Genomic DNA, 7966 nt, shown 5'->3' on the forward strand with positions numbered 1-7966 from the left:
CGTAATCCGGTGTAGTCTAGTGGCTAGGATACCTGGCTCTCACCCAGGAGGCCCGGGTTCGATTCCCGGTACCGGAAATGCGCGTTTTTGTTGCTCCTCTTATGCGACTTGTCTCGACTTTGCTCGACTGACGCTACGCTGACGCGTGCAGAAAGCCACGTTAAGTATGATTCGTGGCAACACCCGACGGCGAGAGAGATGCAGCGTCTGTCCACTTGTTATCGAGTCACATGTCTGTAGTCAAGAGGCTTGGAGGACTGCAAGACATTGCCACGGAGGTGAATGCAGCTAACCACTGTAGTTAGTGTCCCGACAGCGCAGGCACGTTCATTTGTTTGTATACATGTGATGGAGAACGTGTCTGACACTGCTGTGGCGTGACACTGTGGGCTGGGCTTTGCTGTGTACCGCCACTTGCATTCCCGCCAGCTGCTCTGGCGGGCGCCTCCGTGGCCGTGATCGTCTAGTGGTTAGGACATTGCGTTGTGGCCGCAATAACCCAGGTTCGAATCCTGGTCACGGCAATTTTGAAAGTTTTTCCTTGCTGCCGTTGCATTGACGATAGTGCACGAGTACTCGAAATCACAGTGCTTTCTTGGTTGTTCACTCGTGTTCCGCAGGCCGCAGTTTGTACTACCACTTCATCACAAGTGTAACCTCCTTGAGCTCACATATGTTTGTTACATGGAGCATTCTAGCTCCGCCTGACAGGTACAGCTATGACACTTTAGTGGTTACGGAAAGCCCAGGTTCGAAACCTGGTCACGGCACGAAAACGTCTCTTGATGCTGTCTCCTTAACTACGACAGCTACAGACAAGTGGCGTCGCTACCATATGGCGGGCACGGCATTTTCTTGTTGTGGGTGGCCTAAAGAGACGCTTCCAGTGGGAGAGCAGTGAAAATACATGGCACGGCGATTGCCAAGATACTTCCATTTCGAAGTGATCTTTGTAGTACAAAGGGAACGTTTTGCCGCCGCTCTTCCAAGGGTAACGTGGCCGAGCGGTCTAAGGCGCTGGTTTTAGGCACCAGTCTCTTCGGAGGCGTGGGTTCGAATCCCACCGTTGCCAATTTTGGCGTCTCATTTTTGTGCCGTTGCTGTGTGTTCTCGTGGAGTAGGACGCAGCTCATGTGACGCGCGTGTTGCGTAGGTAGCGTGGCCGAGCGGTCTAAGGCGCTGGTTTCAGGCACCAGTCTCTTCGGAGGCGTGGGTTCCAATACCGCAGCTGCCAAACGTGTAATGTTTCCTGCATCGAAGGCAGATGCACTCATTGCCCGCAAAGGAAACAGCACAACAAGGCGTGAGCGTCTGCTTCGTGAATTGTCGTAGAACAGTACGTGGTGCAACGGCAGGATTTGTAGGCGCCTTTTGCCCTCATCACTGCTGGCGTTCGTCTCCACGATATGCGTCCAGAACATGCCGTTCTATAGCGTGCGAAAGTGGATTTTTTACAGGTGTCGTAAGTTAATCGTGGGTGCTTGCTGCGTTCGCTGGAGGAGCACTGGCGCCGTAATCCGGTGTAGTCTAGTGGCTAGGATACCTGGCTCTCACCCAGGAGGCCCGGGTTCGATTCCCGGTACCGGAAATGCGCGTTTTTGTTGCTCCTCTTATGCGACTTGTCTCGACTTTGCTCGACTGACGCTACGCTGACGCGTGCAGAAAGCCACGTTAAGTATGATTCGTGGCAACACCCGACGGCGAGAGAGATGCAGCGTCTGTCCACTTGTTATCGAGTCACATGTCTGTAGTCAAGAGGCTTGGAGGACTGCAAGACATTGCCACGGAGGTGAATGCAGCTAACCACTGTAGTTAGTGTCCCGACAGCGCAGGCACGTTCATTTGTTTGTATACATGTGATGGAGAACGTGTCTGACACTGCTGTGGCGTGACACTGTGGGCTGGGCTTTGCTGTGTACCGCCACTTGCATTCCCGCCAGCTGCTCTGGCGGGCGCCTCCGTGGCCGTGATCGTCTAGTGGTTAGGACATTGCGTTGTGGCCGCAATAACCCAGGTTCGAATCCTGGTCACGGCAATTTTGAAAGTTTTTCCTTGCTGCCGTTGCATTGACGATAGTGCACGAGTACTCGAAATCACAGTGCTTTCTTGGTTGTTCACTCGTGTTCCGCAGGCCGCAGTTTGTACTACCACTTCATCACAAGTGTAACCTCCTTGAGCTCACATATGTTTGTTACATGGAGCATTCTAGCTCCGCCTGACAGGTACAGCTATGACACTTTAGTGGTTACGGAAAGCCCAGGTTCGAAACCTGGTCACGGCACGAAAACGTCTCTTGATGCTGTCTCCTTAACTACGACAGCTACAGACAAGTGGCGTCGCTACCATATGGCGGGCACGGCATTTTCTTGTTGTGGGTGGCCTAAAGAGACGCTTCCAGTGGGAGAGCAGTGAAAATACATGGCACGGCGATTGCCAAGATACTTCCATTTCGAAGTGATCTTTGTAGTACAAAGGGAACGTTTTGCCGCCGCTCTTCCAAGGGTAACGTGGCCGAGCGGTCTAAGGCGCTGGTTTTAGGCACCAGTCTCTTCGGAGGCGTGGGTTCGAATCCCACCGTTGCCAATTTTGGCGTCTCATTTTTGTGCCGTTGCTGTGTGTTCTCGTGGAGTAGGACGCAGCTCATGTGACGCGCGTGTTGCGTAGGTAGCGTGGCCGAGCGGTCTAAGGCGCTGGTTTCAGGCACCAGTCTCTTCGGAGGCGTGGGTTCCAATACCGCAGCTGCCAAACGTGTAATGTTTCCTGCATCGAAGGCAGATGCACTCATTGCCCGCAAAGGAAACAGCACAACAAGGCGTGAGCGTCTGCTTCGTGAATTGTCGTAGAACAGTACGTGGTGCAACGGCAGGATTTGTAGGCGCCTTTTGCCCTCATCACTGCTGGCGTTCGTCTCCACGATATGCGTCCAGAACATGCCGTTCTATAGCGTGCGAAAGTGGATTTTTTACAGGTGTCGTAAGTTAATCGTGGGTGCTTGCTGCGTTCGCTGGAGGAGCACTGGCGCCGTAATCCGGTGTAGTCTAGTGGCTAGGATACCTGGCTCTCACCCAGGAGGCCCGGGTTCGATTCCCGGTACCGGAAATGCGCGTTTTTGTTGCTCCTCTTATGCGACTTGTCTCGACTTTGCTCGACTGACGCTACGCTGACGCGTGCAGAAAGCCACGTTAAGTATGATTCGTGGCAACACCCGACGGCGAGAGAGATGCAGCGTCTGTCCACTTGTTATCGAGTCACATGTCTGTAGTCAAGAGGCTTGGAGGACTGCAAGACATTGCCACGGAGGTGAATGCAGCTAACCACTGTAGTTAGTGTCCCGACAGCGCAGGCACGTTCATTTGTTTGTATACATGTGATGGAGAACGTGTCTGACACTGCTGTGGCGTGACACTGTGGGCTGGGCTTTGCTGTGTACCGCCACTTGCATTCCCGCCAGCTGCTCTGGCGGGCGCCTCCGTGGCCGTGATCGTCTAGTGGTTAGGACATTGCGTTGTGGCCGCAATAACCCAGGTTCGAATCCTGGTCACGGCAATTTTGAAAGTTTTTCCTTGCTGCCGTTGCATTGACGATAGTGCACGAGTACTCGAAATCACAGTGCTTTCTTGGTTGTTCACTCGTGTTCCGCAGGCCGCAGTTTGTACTACCACTTCATCACAAGTGTAACCTCCTTGAGCTCACATATGTTTGTTACATGGAGCATTCTAGCTCCGCCTGACAGGTACAGCTATGACACTTTAGTGGTTACGGAAAGCCCAGGTTCGAAACCTGGTCACGGCACGAAAACGTCTCTTGATGCTGTCTCCTTAACTACGACAGCTACAGACAAGTGGCGTCGCTACCATATGGCGGGCACGGCATTTTCTTGTTGTGGGTGGCCTAAAGAGACGCTTCCAGTGGGAGAGCAGTGAAAATACATGGCACGGCGATTGCCAAGATACTTCCATTTCGAAGTGATCTTTGTAGTACAAAGGGAACGTTTTGCCGCCGCTCTTCCAAGGGTAACGTGGCCGAGCGGTCTAAGGCGCTGGTTTTAGGCACCAGTCTCTTCGGAGGCGTGGGTTCGAATCCCACCGTTGCCAATTTTGGCGTCTCATTTTTGTGCCGTTGCTGTGTGTTCTCGTGGAGTAGGACGCAGCTCATGTGACGCGCGTGTTGCGTAGGTAGCGTGGCCGAGCGGTCTAAGGCGCTGGTTTCAGGCACCAGTCTCTTCGGAGGCGTGGGTTCCAATACCGCAGCTGCCAAACGTGTAATGTTTCCTGCATCGAAGGCAGATGCACTCATTGCCCGCAAAGGAAACAGCACAACAAGGCGTGAGCGTCTGCTTCGTGAATTGTCGTAGAACAGTACGTGGTGCAACGGCAGGATTTGTAGGCGCCTTTTGCCCTCATCACTGCTGGCGTTCGTCTCCACGATATGCGTCCAGAACATGCCGTTCTATAGCGTGCGAAAGTGGATTTTTTACAGGTGTCGTAAGTTAATCGTGGGTGCTTGCTGCGTTCGCTGGAGGAGCACTGGCGCCGTAATCCGGTGTAGTCTAGTGGCTAGGATACCTGGCTCTCACCCAGGAGGCCCGGGTTCGATTCCCGGTACCGGAAATGCGCGTTTTTGTTGCTCCTCTTATGCGACTTGTCTCGACTTTGCTCGACTGACGCTACGCTGACGCGTGCAGAAAGCCACGTTAAGTATGATTCGTGGCAACACCCGACGGCGAGAGAGATGCAGCGTCTGTCCACTTGTTATCGAGTCACATGTCTGTAGTCAAGAGGCTTGGAGGACTGCAAGACATTGCCACGGAGGTGAATGCAGCTAACCACTGTAGTTAGTGTCCCGACAGCGCAGGCACGTTCATTTGTTTGTATACATGTGATGGAGAACGTGTCTGACACTGCTGTGGCGTGACACTGTGGGCTGGGCTTTGCTGTGTACCGCCACTTGCATTCCCGCCAGCTGCTCTGGCGGGCGCCTCCGTGGCCGTGATCGTCTAGTGGTTAGGACATTGCGTTGTGGCCGCAATAACCCAGGTTCGAATCCTGGTCACGGCAATTTTGAAAGTTTTTCCTTGCTGCCGTTGCATTGACGATAGTGCACGAGTACTCGAAATCACAGTGCTTTCTTGGTTGTTCACTCGTGTTCCGCAGGCCGCAGTTTGTACTACCACTTCATCACAAGTGTAACCTCCTTGAGCTCACATATGTTTGTTACATGGAGCATTCTAGCTCCGCCTGACAGGTACAGCTATGACACTTTAGTGGTTACGGAAAGCCCAGGTTCGAAACCTGGTCACGGCACGAAAACGTCTCTTGATGCTGTCTCCTTAACTACGACAGCTACAGACAAGTGGCGTCGCTACCATATGGCGGGCACGGCATTTTCTTGTTGTGGGTGGCCTAAAGAGACGCTTCCAGTGGGAGAGCAGTGAAAATACATGGCACGGCGATTGCCAAGATACTTCCATTTCGAAGTGATCTTTGTAGTACAAAGGGAACGTTTTGCCGCCGCTCTTCCAAGGGTAACGTGGCCGAGCGGTCTAAGGCGCTGGTTTTAGGCACCAGTCTCTTCGGAGGCGTGGGTTCGAATCCCACCGTTGCCAATTTTGGCGTCTCATTTTTGTGCCGTTGCTGTGTGTTCTCGTGGAGTAGGACGCAGCTCATGTGACGCGCGTGTTGCGTAGGTAGCGTGGCCGAGCGGTCTAAGGCGCTGGTTTCAGGCACCAGTCTCTTCGGAGGCGTGGGTTCCAATACCGCAGCTGCCAAACGTGTAATGTTTCCTGCATCGAAGGCAGATGCACTCATTGCCCGCAAAGGAAACAGCACAACAAGGCGTGAGCGTCTGCTTCGTGAATTGTCGTAGAACAGTACGTGGTGCAACGGCAGGATTTGTAGGCGCCTTTTGCCCTCATCACTGCTGGCGTTCGTCTCCACGATATGCGTCCAGAACATGCCGTTCTATAGCGTGCGAAAGTGGATTTTTTTACAGGTGTCGTAAGTTAATCGTGGGTGCTTGCTGCGTTCGCTGGAGGAGCACTGGCGCCGTAATCCGGTGTAGTCTAGTGGCTAGGATACCTGGCTCTCACCCAGGAGGCCCGGGTTCGATTCCCGGTACCGGAAATGCGCGTTTTTGTTGCTCCTCTTATGCGACTTGTCTCGACTTTGCTCGACTGACGCTACGCTGACGCGTGCAGAAAGCCACGTTAAGTATGATTCGTGGCAACACCCGACGGCGAGAGAGATGCAGCGTCTGTCCACTTGTTATCGAGTCACATGTCTGTAGTCAAGAGGCTTGGAGGACTGCAAGACATTGCCACGGAGGTGAATGCAGCTAACCACTGTAGTTAGTGTCCCGACAGCGCAGGCACGTTCATTTGTTTGTATACATGTGATGGAGAACGTGTCTGACACTGCTGTGGCGTGACACTGTGGGCTGGGCTTTGCTGTGTACCGCCACTTGCATTCCCGCCAGCTGCTCTGGCGGGCGCCTCCGTGGCCGTGATCGTCTAGTGGTTAGGACATTGCGTTGTGGCCGCAATAACCCAGGTTCGAATCCTGGTCACGGCAATTTTGAAAGTTTTTCCTTGCTGCCGTTGCATTGACGATAGTGCACGAGTACTCGAAATCACAGTGCTTTCTTGGTTGTTCACTCGTGTTCCGCAGGCCGCAGTTTGTACTACCACTTCATCACAAGTGTAACCTCCTTGAGCTCACATATGTTTGTTACATGGAGCATTCTAGCTCCGCCTGACAGGTACAGCTATGACACTTTAGTGGTTACGGAAAGCCCAGGTTCGAAACCTGGTCACGGCACGAAAACGTCTCTTGATGCTGTCTCCTTAACTACGACAGCTACAGACAAGTGGCGTCGCTACCATATGGCGGGCACGGCATTTTCTTGTTGTGGGTGGCCTAAAGAGACGCTTCCAGTGGGAGAGCAGTGAAAATACATGGCACGGCGATTGCCAAGATACTTCCATTTCGAAGTGATCTTTGTAGTACAAAGGGAACGTTTTGCCGCCGCTCTTCCAAGGGTAACGTGGCCGAGCGGTCTAAGGCGCTGGTTTTAGGCACCAGTCTCTTCGGAGGCGTGGGTTCGAATCCCACCGTTGCCAATTTTGGCGTCTCATTTTTGTGCCGTTGCTGTGTGTTCTCGTGGAGTAGGACGCAGCTCATGTGACGCGCGTGTTGCGTAGGTAGCGTGGCCGAGCGGTCTAAGGCGCTGGTTTCAGGCACCAGTCTCTTCGGAGGCGTGGGTTCCAATACCGCAGCTGCCAAACGTGTAATGTTTCCTGCATCGAAGGCAGATGCACTCATTGCCCGCAAAGGAAACAGCACAACAAGGCGTGAGCGTCTGCTTCGTGAATTGTCGTAGAACAGTACGTGGTGCAACGGCAGGATTTGTAGGCGCCTTTTGCCCTCATCACTGCTGGCGTTCGTCTCCACGATATGCGTCCAGAACATGCCGTTCTATAGCGTGCGAAAGTGGATTTTTTACAGGTGTCGTAAGTTAATCGTGGGTGCTTGCTGCGTTCGCTGGAGGAGCACTGGCGCCGTAATCCGGTGTAGTCTAGTGGCTAGGATACCTGGCTCTCACCCAGGAGGCCCGGGTTCGATTCCCGGTACCGGAAATGCGCGTTTTTTGTTGCTCCTCTTATGCGACTTGTCTCGACTTTGCTCGACTGACGCTACGCTGACGCGTGCAGAAAGCCACGTTAAGTATGATTCGTGGCAACACCCGACGGCGAGAGAGATGCAGCGTCTGTCCACTTGTTATCGAGTCACATGTCTGTAGTCAAGAGGCTTGGAGGACTGCAAGACATTGCCACGGAGGTGAATGCAGCTAACCACTGTAGTTAGTGTCCCGACAGCGCAGGCACGTTCATTTGTTTGTATACATGTGATGGAGAACGTGTCTGACACTGCTGTGGCGTGACACTGTGGGCTGGGCTTTGCTGTGTACC

At 53.4% G+C, this 7966-nt stretch overlaps 16 non-coding genes across 16 annotated transcripts; all 16 read left to right on the forward strand.

Annotated features, from left to right (window-relative positions):
• The first annotated feature begins 5 nt into the window (after positions 1-5).
• Trnae-cuc (transfer RNA glutamic acid (anticodon CUC)) lies at positions 6-77 on the forward strand. Its single transcript has one exon. It is a non-coding gene; the product is annotated as a tRNA-Glu (tRNA).
• Positions 78-452: 375 nt separating this feature from the next.
• Trnah-gug (transfer RNA histidin (anticodon GUG)) lies at positions 453-524 on the forward strand. The gene has a single exon. It is a non-coding gene; the product is annotated as a tRNA-His (tRNA).
• A 466-nt stretch (positions 525-990) lies between these two features.
• On the forward strand, positions 991-1072 carry Trnal-uag (transfer RNA leucine (anticodon UAG)). Its single transcript has one exon. It is a non-coding gene; the product is annotated as a tRNA-Leu (tRNA).
• A 444-nt stretch (positions 1073-1516) lies between these two features.
• Positions 1517-1588, forward strand: Trnae-cuc (transfer RNA glutamic acid (anticodon CUC)). The gene has a single exon. It is a non-coding gene; the product is annotated as a tRNA-Glu (tRNA).
• Positions 1589-1963: 375 nt separating this feature from the next.
• Positions 1964-2035, forward strand: Trnah-gug (transfer RNA histidin (anticodon GUG)). The gene has a single exon. It is a non-coding gene; the product is annotated as a tRNA-His (tRNA).
• A 466-nt stretch (positions 2036-2501) lies between these two features.
• On the forward strand, positions 2502-2583 carry Trnal-uag (transfer RNA leucine (anticodon UAG)). The gene has a single exon. It is a non-coding gene; the product is annotated as a tRNA-Leu (tRNA).
• A 444-nt stretch (positions 2584-3027) lies between these two features.
• Trnae-cuc (transfer RNA glutamic acid (anticodon CUC)) lies at positions 3028-3099 on the forward strand. Its single transcript has one exon. It is a non-coding gene; the product is annotated as a tRNA-Glu (tRNA).
• Positions 3100-3474: 375 nt separating this feature from the next.
• Trnah-gug (transfer RNA histidin (anticodon GUG)) lies at positions 3475-3546 on the forward strand. Its single transcript has one exon. It is a non-coding gene; the product is annotated as a tRNA-His (tRNA).
• Positions 3547-4012: 466 nt separating this feature from the next.
• Trnal-uag (transfer RNA leucine (anticodon UAG)) lies at positions 4013-4094 on the forward strand. The gene has a single exon. It is a non-coding gene; the product is annotated as a tRNA-Leu (tRNA).
• Positions 4095-4538: 444 nt separating this feature from the next.
• Positions 4539-4610, forward strand: Trnae-cuc (transfer RNA glutamic acid (anticodon CUC)). Its single transcript has one exon. It is a non-coding gene; the product is annotated as a tRNA-Glu (tRNA).
• A 375-nt stretch (positions 4611-4985) lies between these two features.
• Trnah-gug (transfer RNA histidin (anticodon GUG)) lies at positions 4986-5057 on the forward strand. The gene has a single exon. It is a non-coding gene; the product is annotated as a tRNA-His (tRNA).
• A 466-nt stretch (positions 5058-5523) lies between these two features.
• On the forward strand, positions 5524-5605 carry Trnal-uag (transfer RNA leucine (anticodon UAG)). Its single transcript has one exon. It is a non-coding gene; the product is annotated as a tRNA-Leu (tRNA).
• Positions 5606-6050: 445 nt separating this feature from the next.
• On the forward strand, positions 6051-6122 carry Trnae-cuc (transfer RNA glutamic acid (anticodon CUC)). The gene has a single exon. It is a non-coding gene; the product is annotated as a tRNA-Glu (tRNA).
• A 375-nt stretch (positions 6123-6497) lies between these two features.
• Positions 6498-6569, forward strand: Trnah-gug (transfer RNA histidin (anticodon GUG)). Its single transcript has one exon. It is a non-coding gene; the product is annotated as a tRNA-His (tRNA).
• A 466-nt stretch (positions 6570-7035) lies between these two features.
• Trnal-uag (transfer RNA leucine (anticodon UAG)) lies at positions 7036-7117 on the forward strand. Its single transcript has one exon. It is a non-coding gene; the product is annotated as a tRNA-Leu (tRNA).
• A 444-nt stretch (positions 7118-7561) lies between these two features.
• On the forward strand, positions 7562-7633 carry Trnae-cuc (transfer RNA glutamic acid (anticodon CUC)). Its single transcript has one exon. It is a non-coding gene; the product is annotated as a tRNA-Glu (tRNA).
• The last annotated feature ends 333 nt before the right edge of the window (positions 7634-7966 follow it).

Source organism: Schistocerca cancellata, unplaced genomic scaffold (genome assembly GCF_023864275.1).
Source record: "Schistocerca cancellata isolate TAMUIC-IGC-003103 unplaced genomic scaffold, iqSchCanc2.1 HiC_scaffold_545, whole genome shotgun sequence".
NCBI lineage: Eukaryota > Metazoa > Arthropoda > Insecta > Orthoptera > Acrididae > Schistocerca > Schistocerca cancellata.